Source organism: Macrobrachium rosenbergii, chromosome 6 (assembly GCF_040412425.1).
Source record: "Macrobrachium rosenbergii isolate ZJJX-2024 chromosome 6, ASM4041242v1, whole genome shotgun sequence".
Lineage (NCBI taxonomy): Eukaryota > Metazoa > Arthropoda > Malacostraca > Decapoda > Palaemonidae > Macrobrachium > Macrobrachium rosenbergii.
In genome coordinates, this window is record NC_089746.1 from 60,846,512 (window position 1) to 60,865,910 (window position 19,399).

The 19,399-nt window shown below is 34.3% G+C and overlaps 1 long non-coding RNA gene across 1 annotated transcript in view; it reads left to right on the forward strand.

Moving 5' to 3' along the window:
- Nucleotides 1-14,002, forward strand: part of LOC136839793 (uncharacterized) — a 157,692-nt gene extending 143,690 nt beyond the window's left edge. Inside the window, exon 4 of the long non-coding RNA XR_010853467.1 lies at nt 13,186-14,002. This is a non-coding gene — a long non-coding RNA (uncharacterized lncRNA). The remainder of the gene's footprint in view (nt 1-13,185) is intronic.
- Nucleotides 14,003-19,399: the final 5,397 nt, after the last annotated feature.

The window sequence follows — 19,399 nt, forward strand, 5'->3', positions numbered from 1 at the left end:
TTCAACAGCCAGGTTTCTCAGACATCTTTAACGTTTACGCAACGAAAAACAGAAAACTGACCAGTTAATTCATATCTTTCGCATTTTATTATTCAGTCAGATTATTTTTTTTATATCAGCGTTAGAAAACCGCAGCGGAACTGAAGACGAAAAATAGTGGAAAGCACTATATTTTGAGATGAGACGACCGACCCGGATAAGCGGTAGATTTACGACAGGCAACGGAGCAAATGTAAAGTCTGACGTTCGGCGCTGGACGCCAGAAAGTGCGGATGAGTGAGGAAATTTATTGCAGGCGAGATGGGTCGGGAGAAGCTCGAGGGAAGGGAGACACATTTCAAGGTGGGGAGGTGAAGCCTCTGATAAAGGCGAGGGATGGAATAGGGCAAGGAGAGGACCCGAGAGTGAAAGCGCAGTTCGCGCCGTGATGCCGGAAAGCCGCAATCAGTCAGTCAGTATATTTGCATTCAATTTTCATGAAATTAATGGTTTTCCCAGTGGCATATTTCCTCGCTCCGAATTTATTTATTTTATTTTATCTTATCTGGATGCAATGAGAGAAAGGGTAGGAGGTCATCATTATTATAAATATTTAGCAAATATATATATATATATATATATATATATATATATATATATATACATATATATATATATATATATAATATAATATAATATAATATAATATAATATAATATAATATATTGATTGACTCACTAGAATAAAATTTGACCTCTCTCTGGCAAAGCGAAATAAAAATAGACGAACACAACGAAGAAATGTGCAACCCAATAGTACCTGCAATGTCTGTGCAATCTCACAAAGAAACTGTGGTCTCCTACTTAACGAAACTGCAAGCAAGAAGGCGTGGAACCTCCAGATCATCCCTGGTGATAAGGCAGAGTAATATCCCCCAGTGATGCGGCCTCATCCTCCGCCTTATCTGGCTTCGAATGCCCTGAAGTGTAGTTATGGGACCATGCTTGATTGCTTCCTTTCTTGCCCAGCGTTGTTGATTTCGTTGCAACTTGATATACTCAAGGAGGGTGCGCGCTCGTCTTGATCTATGATAGTGTTACGATGGTTTTCGTTTGCTCGACCTTGTGGTGGTTGTGGAGTATTTTATCTTTTCATCGCAGGCATTTTGTACATTTTAGTTTTCTGTGAAAGAAAACTGTTGTGCCGGCTTTGTCTGTCCGTCCGCACTTTTTCTGTCCGCCCTCAAATCTTAAAAACTGCTGAGGCTAGATGGCTGCAAATCGGTATGTTGATCATCCACCCTCCAGCCATCAAACATACTAAATTGCAGCCCTCTAGCCTCAGTAGTTTTATTTTATTTAAGGTTAAAGTTTGCCATAATCGTGTGTCTGTCAGCGATATCGGACAGGCCACCACCGAGCCGTGGTGAAAGATTCATGAGCCGCGGTTCATACAGCGTTATACCGAGACCACTGAAAGATAGATCTATTTTCGGTGGCCTTGATTATACGCTGTACAGAAAACTCGACTGAGCCGAAGAAACTTTGGCGCATTTTTTACTTTTTATATCTTACATTTACTTGTTTCTGTGTCTCCTTAGTTCATTTGTTCGTTTGGTTATGATCAGATTGTGGTTTAAGACAATTTCTTGATGTGGTGTTTGCCTGTTGGGTTATTTACGTTATGCTCTCTCTCTCTCTCTCTCTCTCTTTTATTATACTAGAAGTCCTCTAAATCTGAAGAAGAGATCAAGATAATTTATAATTATAGGCGTGTAATAGTCACTTTTAATACGCTAGTTATGAGAAAATACATGAACTTATTAACCGCAAGGGGAAAATCCTCGAAACCGGAAATATAAAGTATAAATAGGATAAGAAGCGAAGGAATCCCGAATTGCATTTTCTCTTACGAATTCGGGACCTGATTCTTCCAAGTTCCTTCGAAAGGGAAAGAAACTCGAATAAAAAAAGAAAACATTAACAGGATACGTTCTCGGTGTCTGGACATTTCATAACAGGAACACCATAGATGATGGATTGTGTATTTCTGGCGAACCTGAAGCAATTCCTACGCTTCACTGGGAGTATGTCGTATCTTTTAGAAATGATATTTAATTAGTGAATATATTTTTGTTTCCGTGGGTTACAATCACTGTTAAACTGTATACATAGTTTGTTTAAACAGCTGTTATGCCTCGCTTTTGAGAGTGAGACGAGAATTAAATCATAGAAATGTATTTTAAATTAACTGCTAACCGCTTTTGCAGGCTGAAAACTTGAATTAGCGCTGGGACATCTCATAAGCATTAATTGTGTATTCAAGTGCGCGTGCACGTAAAGATTTCATTTAAATTCTGGAGATGTAGAGTAAAATGTGTTCCGTAAATAAACAAACTTAGGGATTGTTTGCAGGATGTTGGGCTCCGTTGAGACCCATCATTATGGTCGCCTTGCACCAGGCGACCATTTATTGTTATCACCCTGGAAATTTTAAAAGGCAGGGTCGCTAACGCAGCCCTAACTCTTTATCATTTATCCTGTCCTGGGGTCGATCTAAGCGCGTCCGTCCTTAAAAACGCGAACAAAATCTGGAGGCATTTGTTTAAGAGATACTTTGTGTTACCCTATATGCTGTATCCCTGACTTCGTTATATAATCTCGAAAAGTAATTAAAACCTCAAGTAAAGGATTCCATTGAGACAATACCTCATTCCATCGTCTTCAAAACCTTTCAAATCCCAAAATAAAAACTCTTGCATCCCAAGAGTCTTAATCATAAGTTGTCAGGAAAAAATAGAGAGGCATTTTCAGAGTTACCTTCCATCATAATAATTAGGGTAGTATTAAGCAATTTCAGCAATTAATGACTGTGCAATTAAAAGGCCGCAGTCGAGGGCGTAACTCTCCACGATTAAATTCAAGATCCGCGAAGTAAGTTTAAGTTAGCAACTTAATTTAAACGAGCTTCCATTTTGGGTGATTACCAGCGATCATGGGTCGTGTTTAGTGGTGGGTTAGGAACTAGATTATTGTAAGATACGTATAGATGCAGAATAAAATATGTAGTTTCACAAATATAATTACAGTAAAACCAACCGCTTGCAGTTATTCACCGCACACACACACACACACACACACACACACATGTATGAATATATATATATATATATATATATATATATATATATATATATATATATATATATATATATATATATATATATATATATATATATATATATATATATATATATATATATATATTATACTGTGTGTGTGTGTGTGGGTTTTTTCCTTGTCTGATTCTGAGTGTCGCTTTTTTTACTTTTGTGTTTTGACTGATTTTTTCTGTTTTTCTAACCATATTTCTTCGTATTTGTTGTTTATAAAGTTATAGAACGAGTAAGAACTATTTATGTGTTACTAATTTTTCTTTTATATATAATATATATATTATAATATATATATATATATATATATATATATAAATATAAACGTAAGTAACAGAGAAGCAAATTTACTTCCTTTTGGCACAGCATCTTTATAAACGAAAAATCAGTCAGACAGCCAAGACACACAGTAACGAACAAAGAAACACAAAGGACCCGACAGAAAAAGAAGAAGGAACACTCAGACACACACTAAGTCAAACAAGGGAAGGAAACAAACAGAAAAGAAAAAAAAAAAAAAAGGAAAGTAACGAGCGCTATAAATATCTCTTTCTCAGAAAGTAATTCCCGCGATGCAATCCTCTTTTAAGTAAGAAAGATTACAGAGAAGTCTGTCGATAACGGGAAGTAACCAAGACTTATTATCCTCGTTTTTCAATGTGACGATAATAATCTCTCCCTTGTTACAAATACCCTTTTCACTCAGTGTAGAGAAAGATTAATATTGAGAGAAGTAATCACTTTGAAATGAGGGCTGTTCTCATTGTCGATAAATCTGGAATTAGTGGTAAGTTGCATAAGTAATGTTTCACTATATGATGTGTATATATTTGATTCATTTATTTCTACACTTAGCTCCTTTGTTATATGTATTGATTTATATATATATATATATATATATATATATATATATATATATATATATATATATATATATATATATATATATATATATAATTTGTGTACTGCTCATGGGGATAATAAGTGCGTTCTGTGCCTGTTCTCGTAGGCTACATAAAACTTCTCAGGCGAATATAAGCATTCCCACTTACTGATAGCTTTTATATCGATACATTTCTTAACAACGTAATAGAAATATCGTTCAGGTTATATATCAGACTGAGATGCCGCGTTAGGAGAAACCTTCAATAACAAGTGAGTTGTTGGTAATATCAGATAACTAAATATTAGAGACTGGATGCAAGCATGACAAGGTCATTATTGCAAAAAAAAAAATATTAATTTATTTCGTATCACTCTTCGCCTTTATGATACACACACGCGTGTGTATGTACTGGACGTATGTGTATGTGTATATTATATATATACACATATTACGTATGTGTGTATATATATATATATGCCTGTGTGTGTTTGTGTGTGTGCGTGTGTGAATAAATGGAAATGAAATCGTCAAGGACAATTTATTACTTAATTTTTGTAACGGATTATGGGTTACTTAACAGGGGTAATGTCATGAATAATCTCTAAATTGCATCGCAGTCAAAAAAAAAATATTTCTCTCTTACGTTGGTATATACTGTATTACTTATTCAAGTGCAGCCCGACTAATTCCAGCTAGATGTAAATGTCACTTAAACCAAATATTAGACTGAATGAATAACAAATTGATATATACCGATGTGTGGAGGTGTTCAACAGCCTTTTCTTGAATGGTGAGTTACTCAGAATCGAATACGTTTATGTTTTTTTTTATTTATAGTATTTTACGTCATCTTAGTGTATAATTAAGTCTTGACGATTCAAGTGATTGGAGAGAGAGAGAGAGAGAGAGAGAGAGAGAGAGAGAGAGAGAGAGAGAGATATTATTATATTAGCTAAGGCATAAACTATTTGCAGGAAAATTGATAACAAAAATGCAATATGTCACCAGTTATACGGTTATAATCTAGAGTTATTCAGGTAGACTGCACACTATGAAAGGTGCACTAGAACCTAATATCATTATATGATTCAGTTGAGCGGAATATATGGCCAAATCTATTTTAAATGTACTTTATTAAAGAGATTTCCCGTAGCATCACAGTTAAATAGTAAAGGATATATTTCTGTCTTGTTGAATAGAAAGACAATGCCGTCAGTCATTTTAAAAATCTATAGAAATGTGTTCGACTTCCAGAAAGTGCTGAGTTTGTTGAACATTGTCCTGTCTCTTTTTTTCAATTCTGTATTCTATTAAAAAAGCATGCTTTGCAAATTTAATGCATTGAACCATGTTACATGGGAATAATGACAAGTTTCGTACAGCCGTCTTCTAAAAGATCCTATTTGTGGTCCAAGATGTGAGGTTACACCAATCTCATTTTATCTATCCATCTATCTATCTGTCTACACACATGAAAAATGTTCCTGCCTCGCGACATCGACGCTAGTTTTATGAGGTTATACAAATGTGATTTTATATGTACGTACACTCACTCGCCCACACACACACACACACACACATACATACATATATATATATATATATATATATATATATATATATATATATATATGTATATATATGTGTGTGTGTGTGTGTGTGAATGTATGTATGTATGTATGTATGTATGTATGTATGTATGTATAACTGAATCGCGAAAGTGTGGAACGTGATGAATATATAAATAAAGGCAAATGCCACGAAGGAAAGAAAAACAACAGGGTGGTGCTAGGCCTTTCGACTTAATGAGTCTGCTAAGTAAAGGACATTAAGTCGAAAGGTCTAGCACCACCCATTGTATATATATATATTATATATATATTTCCTTATATATATATATATATATATATTATATATATATATATATATATATGTTGAGTATATATATATATATATATATATATATATATATATATATATATATATATATATATATATATATATATATATATATATCCATGAGTGTCTGTGGGTGTGGTTGGGTATCCATTTGTCTGTGTGTGGGGACTCGTATATGTATCTGCCCGTGTATTTTCTTTTTCGAGTAAGATCGTATAAACTTCGGATATTCTTTCTCTAGGAGGAGAGTCTCCCGAAGTCATCATCATCATCTGTCTTTCTCACTCTCTCTCCTTTTCTCTTTTGTACCATTTTCGATAAAGATAACCTGATACCTGGAACCCACCTCGCGAGAAATCTCATCAAAGAATCCTCATCTGTGGGTTAACAAGGATCAGATTCAGGCAGATGGCAAAAGTTAAATTTTACCTCTGTTTTTTATTATGTATAAATCTTTTCATTCGATTTTCTTCCTACGGTTTGACCATATTCTGTCCCTAGAGGTTTTGTTTATCCCCTCCAACACATATTCGTGTTTATAGAAATTGGTGCCTGCCTCTCTCTCCCTCTCTCTCTCTCTCTCTCTCTCTCTCTCTCTCTCTCTCTCTCTCTCTCTCTCTCTCTATATATATATATATATATATATATATATATATATATATATATATATAATATATATATATATATATATATATATATATATATATATATATATATATATATATATATATGTATGTAAATATATTTGTCTATATATAAATTATATATATATATATATATATATTATATATATATATATATATATATATATATATATATATATATACTGTATATATATATTGATAAATGGGTATTCAATCCACATTACAATTCTGGTATAACTTCAACTTCGTCCTAAGACGGAAATCAGTATTTGAAATTTACAGCCACAACAACAAAGGCATATTACAGATAGTCGGAAATTACATAGAAAATATAAACGGATAAGAACAAAGAAATTTTGCTTGTAACAAGTAATTCTTTCATGTAAATGATCGCCAAAGCTTTAATAAATTTATGAAAAATTAGTTCCTATAAAAATCCTTTCAAGTTGTTTGGCTCGGAACCTCAAGAGGGAAAAGAGTATGGGGGATCCCTTAACCATGCCTGTTAAACATGTCATTTATCATATATGTTTTTTTATTGGTACAGTTCGTCAATTGACAAAATTTAAAACGGGCTTTCAAAGAATTTATATTTTGAGTGAATTGAAGTTTGTTTTTCTTTGTACTGTTGCATCTCAAGTTAACACTTCCAATCATTATGAAATATATAGCCTTTATATATTTATCAACGTAGTGCCTGCCGTTAAAATGGATATATTACTGTTCACAGTCAAAATTGATTATATTCTTATTTGTAATGAATGTCAATATGAAAATTGTAATCCTGATACTTGACTGTTCTTAGTAACAATGGGTCCAGTTATCTATCTATCTATCTATCTATTTGTCTATCTATCTATAAATAAAATATTTTTCCGAAAAAACTTTTTATTACGTTTAGATTTATCTCTGTCACCTGGGGTAAGAGTTTCCCCAATATTTGGAGCGCCTAACCATAAGCAGATGTCTCATTCATTTTCATGGGAGCACATTAACCTGGTCTCGTGTTGGGGACAAGAATATTAAGCACGTAAGTTTATGACTGTCCGTAAAATTTACGCTGTTTTGGAGTTTAAGTGGTAGTCATTATAATAAAAGTTAAGCGGGCGTATCTAAGATACTTCACATTTTTGAAGTCTCATGTAAAGATTTAGAAAGAAATCCCATAATAGGTCATATATAATATCATATGCACATACATACATATACATACACACATTATATGATATATATACTATGTATATATATATTATATATATATATATATATATATATATGTATATATATATATATATATATATATATATATATATATATATACATATATACAAATTATATATATATATATATATATATATATATATATATATATATATGTATATACAATACTCACTATATACTATATGAAGACTGAATGACTTATATCTCTTTTGAGAATGGCTATAGCTTAATTTGAGTTGTTCCTACTGTTTTGATGTATGTTAGTTTCGCTATGCTTTAAGGTGCGTTAGATATGACTTTTGATTTTTTTCACCAGATTAAAATACTCATAGTTATAAAGTATATTTTAATTGTTTTGTTATATATCTTTACTAGGACTGACGTTTATGTACTCTAGATTCCATCTACTATATCAAAGAACCAAGAAATTAATACCTTTGAGATATGAATTATCCTTTCTCATACCTGTTACAAGGAGTTTATTTATTAGTAATGAAAATGTTTTGATGCATCTCTCAGTTAGTTTTTCCAAAACCTTTAAAAAAACATTACATTATTGTGTTTTCGATGATTTTTTTTGGTTTTTTTAGAACAGATTAAAATGAGCCATGTTTTGAATATTCAGTTATAAAGTATATTTAAATTGTTTTGTTTTCTTTTATGTTCAGTAACCGTTTATAATAATCTCCATAATAATAAAACTCCTAGGGGTACAGCGTTGGAATATTTGAGGTAGGGAGACCTCTAAATTATCCGAAAAACCCTGATATAATATTTTGCAAGTCCTGTTTGTCATCTATACTAACATACTTTATTTCTGTGCTTTTCTGTCCGATAATAATAATTTATAATAATAAAATCCTAGTGGATATTTCGTAGGGGAGACATGACACATCCACCCTCCTCCTGCAAACCTGTTTGTCCGCCCCGGGTGGCGGCGGGTTAGGTAAGGGATCGGAATGACAGGGGAGACATGACAAGCAGCGCCGGTTTCCAGCGCAGCGTAGGGCGTGCCATCAAACTCGTAATAATAATAATAATAATAATAATAATAATAATAATAATAATACTTTACATTACGCTCAAACACCATTAATATTTTGTTTAAAATCTGTGGATTTCAAAGAAGAAAGCTTTAAAAAGAATTAAATTTCGTCGTTCTTAGAAATTTTATTATTCTTTAAAGTGATCATTATCAATATTGTTACTGGCCTTATTATTATTATGATCATTATTATTATTATTATTATCATCATTATAATAATGCAGTGAAAAGTATTAGAATAACTTATCAAATAAATAATTTATCACCTATTAACATTCATACAAATCTTACAAGGCTAAAACTCCTCCGAACATCGGAACAATAGACTCATAAGATGGTAAAAATTCTATTCCCCTTGAACTGAAAACTAAATCTCTCAGAACTTTACATAAAGAATTCTGACCGGTCCATCATAGCATTCGCGAATGCGACGTACACATTAAGTTTCTAAAAGCTTTGACATTCGGACGGCAAGTGGGTTTTTAGGTTCACACAAGGTTTGGGGCATTCTATGGGCTTTTTTCCCTTCACTGTTGTTTCCGAATTCTGAGTAATTAAAATTTCCCCAGGGAAGGGTCTATCGCTCCCCATCAGGCGTAGACCACAATTTCCTGCTCTCTGCTCTTCTCATTTTGCCGATAGGTGGCTCCAAGTAACCGTCATTCTATATTTTCCTAATAAAGATAACTACTTTATCATAATTGAAGAGCAAAGTACCTGGAATTTCCGGGAGAATATATAATTCTCTGAAACAATTTCGCAACCCAAATTGAAGCACATTACCTTATTATTCTTTAATTATCGTTGACAATGAAATAGAAAGAGCGTTATTTTGAATGTGTAACTAAGCTGCAAGCACTGGATTAGGCACAAAATGTTACAGGTGAGTTAATCTCTGGGCGCTTTAGAAGATATCTAGCCTTAACAGCAGTGTTTCATGTAACCAGCAATGGTATTAATTTGGACTAGTCTGAAAGCATGCTAATCCTTCCATTAATGAATTCGGTGTAACCTGTAGCTCAAGTATTTTGTAGTTTAATCCCTCAGTTTTATCAACTCTTACTTTAGTCCTTTTAACACTATGTGTTTATCCTTGTCCAATGCCAGTGGCTTTGGTCATCAAATGATTAAGAGTTAAGAACGTTAAATACAATAAACGAATGTCATTTTATTTGTATGTAGTATGCTTAATAATATCAGGTCAAGCACGCGTAATCTTTGCAATTTTGTTTTCCTATGGGACTGGCTTGTAGAATCCTTCCTATCCATTCATGAATTCACAGACAGACAGACGCGCACACGCGCACACATATACATATACACACACACACACACACACACACACATATATATATATATATATATATATATATATATATATATATATACATATATATATATATATACACATATATATATATATATATGTGTGTGTGTGTGTGTGTGTGTGTGTGTGTGTGTGTGTGTGTCTATGTAAATCATTACTAAGGTATAATGAACTGGATATTAAATGATATTTGTGGTGTAATATTCGTGAGTGTAAAAAGTTATGCGTGTATAAGCAACAGATATGTATAATATATATATATACATACATGTATGTATATATATATATATATATATATATATATATATATATATATATATATATATATATATATATATATATATATATATATAATGTCTGCGTGTATGTGTGTATATGACAATTTCTAACCTCAAGAAAACCAAATCTATTTACTTGAATCCCATGTCTCACTGGGACCGGAAAGCTTTAAGCTATTTGACCTAAACTGAACTGTTTAGAGATGGGAATATACAATACTGAATATGATGTATGATTTTACACGCACAGATACATTATATATATATATATATATATATATATATATATATATATATATATATATATATATATATATATATATATATATATAGATATAGATAGATATAAAGACAGAATTATCTCAGTACACCATCTTTCAGTATATATTTACAAAGATAAATGTTCAAAAAGATAGAATTGTAGTTCTTGACTTGATAATGAATACTGATTGATTACTGAAAATTCTTCAAGTTCTCGCATCGGATTTCCTTACATGAATTACAGAAAATCTACGAAATCTGAAACAGACAAATTCCAGCACTTGAATAATTTCATGTTTATTTGTCATCTAAACTGCGAAGTGCTTGAAATAGAGCGGATGGAACTTGACTACCGTAGCATCACTCCTCCCCTTTATGCAACGTGGGAGATTAGTTCAGCTCAAGTTCAGCAGTTTATAGTTTTAGCGATCGTTTCATTTCAATCCAGATTTCCATTTCTCCAACCCTCATCCGGATCGGGAAGGGAAAGGATTGTTATTTGACGCCATGTAGCAAACCAACTGTGCATATACGTTGCCCTATCTTGGATAGAGCTCAGAAACACACATGTGGATTTTAGTTTTCTGTAAAAAGAAAAACTATTGAGATGGCTATTTATCTATCCGTCCGCACTTTTCCTGTCCGCCCTCAGATCTTAAAAACTACTGAGGCTAGAGGGCTGCAAATTGGTATGTTGATCATCTACCCTCCAATCATCAAACATACCAAATCACAGCCCTCTAGCCTTAGTTTTTTTTTTTTTATTTAAGGATAAAGTTAGCTATGATCCATGCGTCCGGCACCGCTGTAGGTACCAACAACACAGGGTCACCACCAGGCCGTGGCTGAAAGTTTCATGGGCCGCGGCTGAGAGTTTCATACAGCATTAAACACTGCACAGAAAACTCGATCACGCCGAAGTTTTTTACCTGTTTATTTTCAGGAACAGGGTTGCAAAATGTAGTTCTTTCTCGTGCTATTATTTGCCAGTTGGAATATCAATGAAATTACTCAGATCTGTCTTACGATGTCATAAAAGCTATGCTCTTCGGAGCCAACGTCAATATCAACGTACATTCAGATTGAACCTATGAATTTTCAAATCACATAACAGATCCCGTTCTCATTTTGTCATCTTTGTCAGTTACCCATGTGTTTAATTCTGCTATGTCGGTACTATTTATTTACAAAACTATTCATTTTGACTGCCGACGGTCTAGCTAAAAAAAAAGTTGAATACTAAGCATATATGTAACCTGCTTTCATCGCCTTTTGAAACCAGGAAACGAAAAGCCGAATCACCTATGGAAATTTATTTATGGAATGCATATCAGTGTAGTTCTGCAAGAAGGAAAAAAGAAACTACTGATGAGTAACATTTCTTGAAACTGGGATCACTTATGGGAATTGCATTAAGGACATTCATTTTGACTTTATTCTAGATTCATCTAAGATCATGTAATCTCAACACGTATACAGTTCCATAATAGCAATGACGTATGCATTGAAATCCCTGTGCATCCTGGGACAAGATTAAAGAATAATGGAGGACATTTTGATGCACAGACTCTTCAAGCAAGAACGCGAATTTCTGACCAGGGAAAGCACAGGAAGATTATCCACCTAGCACTTAGTCTCGAAACTGTAGGACTGGATTTAGTCCCCGTTATGTTTTACTTACGGCGGTTGTCATCTGCTCAAACTTGAAGTGAAGGCTTTGCAAGTGTCCCTTTGCGTATCAGAAGGTAAAATACAAGAACAAACCAATATGATGCTCTACGTATGCATCATTTTAGGGATATATTTAGCATGTTCTTAATAGAATAGTTACTAGTTAACATTTTCGTACGATTAATTTACATTTTTTTTTTTTTAGTTTTTTTGCTACACTCTCTCTCTCTCTCTCTCTCTCTCTCTCTCTCTCTCTCTCTCTCTCTCTCTCTCTCTCTCTCTCTCACCGACGGCAGTATTTCTCTCTTGCCAGGCTTTTCTGTTGCTTTCTTTAGCCAAGGCTCCACGCTGGCTCCCTGTATTCAAATGCTCTTCTCAATTTATTATGGATAACGCCAAAGTTCTTTTTTTTCGTGGGAATTATAAACAAACAGCCTTTGACATGGTGATAGCTGCAGGGATATTTTGTCATTCATGAAGTTACCTTGTCAGTCAGTTCTAATCTATGATTTATATGCATGCAGCTCGGTAACAGGGATTTACTGGTGATACATGAAGATTTACAGAATACGTCACCCTCAGTCAGAAATGCAAACACACGCACTACATAAATCTTCCTTTTAATTATGACATAGAAAGGAATAAATGGTACCTGTAGCCTGGCGCCTTCCCAATAAAAGTTGAGAGACTTAAATTCCCTATATAGACTCAGAATTGTAGATTTCTTCTTTGTGATCTTGATAATTAGAGTTTTTTGTTGTGATTAAGATGGATAAAGACGATTATTCTTGTTATTTTTCAGATCACAAGCCCTGTTCATATGGTACAAGCTCACAGGTGACATTGACTTAAAATTCAAGCGTCCAAAGAATATGGCCGTTCACTTGCAAGAAGTAACAGAAGGTAATGGGAAATATGGAAAGATGAGATCAGTTATGAGGAAACAAAATTAATTACACACAAGTAAATAAATAGATACAATGTAAGAAAATGATTAGAATGCAAGACTTGTTTTAAGATTCTAATGCGTTGCGCCGATAATGGGAAAAGGACGATGCGAAGAAAAAATCACATAGGAAAGAGTCAAAAAGGAAAATGTTCACTTGCAGAAGAAAAGTTTACATGCGCACACGTCGACAATGGAACAGCCAAATACTACTTATATTAAAAGACCCCGGGGAGCAAGATTGAATGAAGAACCATAAGCCTGAAAGGATACTCACGTCATTCATTATTTCTAAAAGCATTAGAAGTTCAGACAAGTAGAATATGGAACGTGTAAACGTGATATTGAGCCAACTCCCTTTTACGGAGGTGATGGGTTAAAACAGGAATGCCGAAAAAAAAATTATATTCGTTGCAATGCGCACGTGGACGATAAATTGTTTAAAAGTGAACAGTTCATGCACATGTCACTGCTATAGAAAACAGCATAAGCGAGGTGAAAAGAAAGACCAAACTTTGTTATTACGGATGAAAGTTTATTTGTATTAGCCTCCTTCGCTTAGGTTGAGTAACAACAGCCTGCCTCCTGTGTTCACTGGATGTGATCAGTGTTTTTCCGGTTGCCAATCTTAATTCTCAGGTCACTAGGAACAGTGACTATAGGCGAAGGACCTTAAAATCCATTGATGGATAAAGTAAAAAAAAAAAAAAATATAAAAAAAAAATATATATATATATATATATATATATATATATATATATATATATAAACCGAGTGGAAGACATTTACTCCTCAAAATGAGAAGCACCACCGATTTTTTCTTCCTGTAATGATGTGGAGTAAATTCGGAGACACGACGGACATAAGAGAGGAAAACTATTTTTGAAAAAAGACTTTAAAAAACATGTGCGTCCTCAAGAAACTTATTAAGGGACTTAACAAATCACACGTTTTGATGGTGGATTAGTGAGACATTTTCCTTAGCATCAGAAAGACCCCAAATAAAGATCATGGCTAGTGGATCATTTAAGGAGATTCATATCCAAGACTTGGTCAAAAAAGATTGCAAACGGAAATTCATTTGCTACGGGAGTTTTCCGGTGAGGTAATGTTTCGGCGTTAACTCTTCTTTTTGAAGTCGAGCTGTTTGCTGTTGGTTGCGAAGGAAAGGAAAATGAATGAAATATGTGTAATATCTGAGTTAAATAAAAACAAAAGGACTCAAACGCTAAGAAACATACAAAACACATATGGAAAGGGACGCGTACTTTCAGTGCAGTACAATCACTGAATAGCAAGAGGCTCGCGCCAAGTTACTCTACTGTTCGGCAATAACTGTTCGATAATTATTAGAGCAAACCGTGAGGCCTTCGGACAGTTATTCGAAATATTCATCTACATTTTCCGGCGCATAAACATAATGTAATATGTATTTAAAATGAACAACTTCTGTCGGACAGTTGAAACAGCTGTCAGGTTTAAAGTGGTGACGCGCTAGTTTGGTAGTTTGAGCGTTGCCACCGCTACATCCGATTTAGCGATTAAAAACCCTGAGACGCCAACAATTGGTATCAAGTCCGGCACTAGGCACTGGCGGTTGAGGTAGTTACCCGCCGACCTCCCTTGTTAGTGGTGACGTAGTCCGTGATTCCATTGAATGTGCTGACTTACGCGTGACGTAATATTAGTGCTAGTAAGAAATATACAATGAAAATACAGTAAGTTGGGAGCGTGGAAAGGAAGGTAGGATTGTGTAGTGATATTTCAAGAAATTAGTGAGAGTGTGTATAATGACTCCGTGATTAAGGGTAGTTGTTTTATGAACGAAGAAATGGTAATTGCTGATAGTTTAGTTTCAGAAATTCCTGAACTTTGTAACGTCAAGAGTCAAAACCCTGTACAAGTTATGAGGGGAAGAATGACCGAAAAGTGAATCTGCACTAGAGTATATTGATGAAAAACTTAAGAGGTAGACCCATAAAATTCTTGGGTGAGTGCACATTTATATGTACAATTGTGGCCTCTGTGTTTACGGCTTTGCATTTGAAAGATGAAATCTATAGTTGTTTTAGGAAGGTCTCTCATACTTGTACTTGGCCTTGGTAAGTGGGGAAAGCTCAAACTAACATTGACTTATGTGCTGACCTGTTTTACTGCCAAAGATCATGGTCATATTAAAAAGAAAACGCAAGGTTTGTGGAAATTTTGTTGGCAACTAACAAAAATGATGTGCTAAGAATTTTGTAAAGTGTATCAGCTACCTTCCCGATCCCCTACCTACCTACCCCGCCCCCACCCGGGGCTGACAAACAAGTTTGCAGGAGGAAGGTTGATGTTTCCCATTCCCCTACCTACCACCGTATCCACCCGGGGCGGACAAACCGGTTTGGCAGGGGGTGGGTGGCTGTGTCATGTCTCCCCTACTGTCACCTGGGGGAGGACAAAGAAGATCCACTCAACAACACCAGGCCTCTTACACCGTGCTGGCGCACAACCTGCTTAGTCCGAGGGAACCACCACCAACCACTTTGCAAGTGATTTGAAAGAACTTCACCAGGGACACTGGAGGACAGCCGTCGCCCTTTCTCCGGCTGATGGTGAGTGTTGAAGTAGGATGATAGTATTATTATCGAAATTTCGCCTGTTAATCTTTACACTGTTGTTGGGAAATGTCTCCGTCGTTAGGAAAGTGTAACTGCATTATGTCGTTAAAACATGCATTGTCATTGTTATTGACATCGTAAATCATTGTACTTATCGTTATCCAAGCATTATATTTGCATCACCATCTGTGTAAAGGGAAACTTAAACGTTACTTCGAGGAACTATCGCTACGGATAATGGTTTGTTTGCAGTTCTAGTTTTGAAGTTATTGCTTGCGGCCTTACTGAAAATTGTTCGTTCGATGGTTTTTGTTTAACAAGTGCTTTGACTTATCAGATACCTCAGGCCTAATTCACGCGATCAGCATTTTGATTTTTTGCATACGTCTCATGAAAATTAAAATGGTTGGTTACAGGATTTTTTAATTTATGGAGTCTAACGACGTTAACTTCTGTTTCTAATAGAAATCGTGTGATATCTAGCGAAGAAAAATTCTTGACTCGGCATTGGTGATGACGGAAAACAGAAACGGAGGTTGTCACTTAAAAAAAAAAAAAAAGTATTATTTAGGGACACGTATGTCTGATGTTTCGAAACTATACACGTATATAACTAGCATTGTAGTTGCCAAGTGGGCTTTTGAGTGTTTTAGGAAACGAACGTCACATTGGTTATATATATATATATATATATATATATATATATATATATATATATATATATATATATAATGTAGTTATCTATCTATCTATCTATATATATATATATATATATATATGTATGTGTGTATATGTGTAATATATATATATTTATATAATTGAATCACGAAAATTGGAACATGATGAATATATAAATAAAGGTAAAATCCACGAAGGAAAAGGAAACACTGGAGTGCTGCGAGGCCTTTCGACAGTCTGTCATCCTTTACTTAGCAGACTCAAGTAAAGGACGAGGGACAGTTGAAAGGCCTCGCAGCACTCCAGTGTTTCCCTTCCTTCGTGGATTATACTTATATATATATATATATATATATATATATATATATATATATATATATATATATATATATATATATGTGTGTGTGTGTGTACTGTGTGAAAACATTTACAAAACAAAAACAGCACTGCCATTAAAAAATAAATTTTTTGTGATCTGAGCTGTAATTTGCAGGCTTTAGTCTTTCTGTTGCAAATGTTAACCTATTTTTTGTTACTTCCTGCCAGTGTGTCTTTGGGATGCATGACTTAACTGCATATGCTTTCCAGTGATTTCATAAACGTTATTTTTTTTCCACTTTAACGTAATTTGTTCATTTGAAATACATATTACATTATGTTCATGCGCCGGAAAATGTAGATGACTATTTCGTATAACAACGAACACATTTTGGAATGGTGGTGATATTTTATCAGCACCATCATCTCAAGCTCCTTCAAGAAGATGAAACGTAAGTGTACCTATTTATCTTTATGCGGCTACAGCGGTTTTCATCATCTTATGTATTTTAATGCCTATTCTTCTCGTCGTCCGTTGTCAAATTGTTTTTTCCCATTGAACGAGCGTTAGGAAAACATTGACAGTTGAAGCCAGGGAGCCGGATTTAATACGTGTCGTGTCAATATGCCACGCTGAAGAGTTCCTGGCCTATAGCCGGCTGTTCGGATAAAGAACGAGTGGTTTGAATTTGGCCCCGAAATGGTGCGAAAAAAACTAAGTTTTACGGATGGTGGGAGTCATCAGAATAAACACTTTTGTTTCTCTTTGTTTCTGCTACGTGCTGTGGCAAGTGTAAAGATGAAGGAAAATTGGGAAATAATATCCTACGGCATACAAAATAGTTTCCCATAGAAATACGGTTTTGTAAGAAAGCATTTTCCAAAAAGAGCGAGTACAATAGTGCAGAAAAAAATGTCTATTTTGGGATAATAGTGCACAAAAAATGTCTAATTTGGGTTAGAGAAAAAAATTCCGCGACAAGTTCCTGCCACTAAAAACATTTCCTAAGGTGCATGTTACAAAAACATTTTGAATATTAATGACTAAGTTTTGTGTATGGTTACAGCTTAAAGCAAATTCTTATTAAGTACAAGATAAATGTTGTGTGATGAACATTTGTAAAATAAAAATAATAAAGAAAAAAAAAATTTAAGATAGGTTTAAAGTGAGATACTGAGGAACATTGTTACAAGAAGTTTAATGTAATGTTGCAACTCGAGACTGTATTTTGTACAATGAACATTTTAAATAAAAGATAAAAAAAGTAAAGGATATACTTAATAGAGTAAAAATTCTGAAATGTTTGGTATAAAATGTCATCGAGATTTATAAATCTGGAGATAATATAGATGGCAATTTATTGACATTGATGTGGTAAACCACCATAGGACTTACACTTATGAAAATAACTGTTGGAAACAGAAGTGACTGTCAGCTTTCAATGATGATTTTTATTAAAGCGGGTGCTTACCGTACAAGGTTACGATTTTTAACGATAAACACCAGAATTATAAATTGTTTATAAGGATATAATGAATCTGTATTTGGGCAGAATGTAATTTAGGTGCGGATGCATTCAATTTGTTAAAATCTTGTTGCTCAACGAATTTGAAATAACATTCGCTCAAACTCATTAAAGAAAAGTTCCATTACAGTTTTGCTGATTAACGTTATGTCAATTGGATAAAAATGCCTTCTTTACGAATAGGGTAAAGTTGTTCCAGACCCACAACGACCCAACTCGCGAAAATGCCCCAGTAGCAAAAAGAATAAGTTCTCCTTGCTCACTTAGTAAAATGGCTGAATATGTGTGATATATTTTTTCTCTCTCTCTCTCTCTCTCTCTCTCTCTCTCTCTCTCTCTCTCTCTCTCTCTCTCTCTCTCTCTGTGATAAGCTATCAGACATGCAGCTGTTAACAGGGTCGATGTATAACAATCACTTGACACATGTCAGGCAAGTTTGTTCATCAAGAATTCAAAGTACGTCGTGTAAGTTATAATTAATTTCCAGCAGCCTACACACGAATTATGAAAGTCACATTCGAGGGGTATTTCGGCCTGAGGAAAATGGCTTAACTTTAATGGGAAATTGGGGGATTTATGGAAACGAAATAAAGTGTTATCGGTTCGTGGATTAGGTTCCTGTAACCACGACTTCATTTTTATTGTTTGGAATATTACTGACAAAAAATTTTCAATGTACAGATGATTGTTGTTATTTCTTATGACACTTTTGTTCTGTTTTACGCCACAGATCTAAAACTCTCTCTCTCTCTCTCTCTCTCTCTCTCTCTCTCTCTCTCTCTCTCTCTCTCTCTCTCTCTCTCTCTCTCTCTCTCTCTCTCTGTAGGGGAAGCTCTAAAATGATACGTCAACCCAAATACTGTCGACTCCTGTTAATTACCTTCCCCAAACACAAATCATGTGGGCTAACATGACTTTAAGGCGTCAGTCATCAGGATTTTGTTT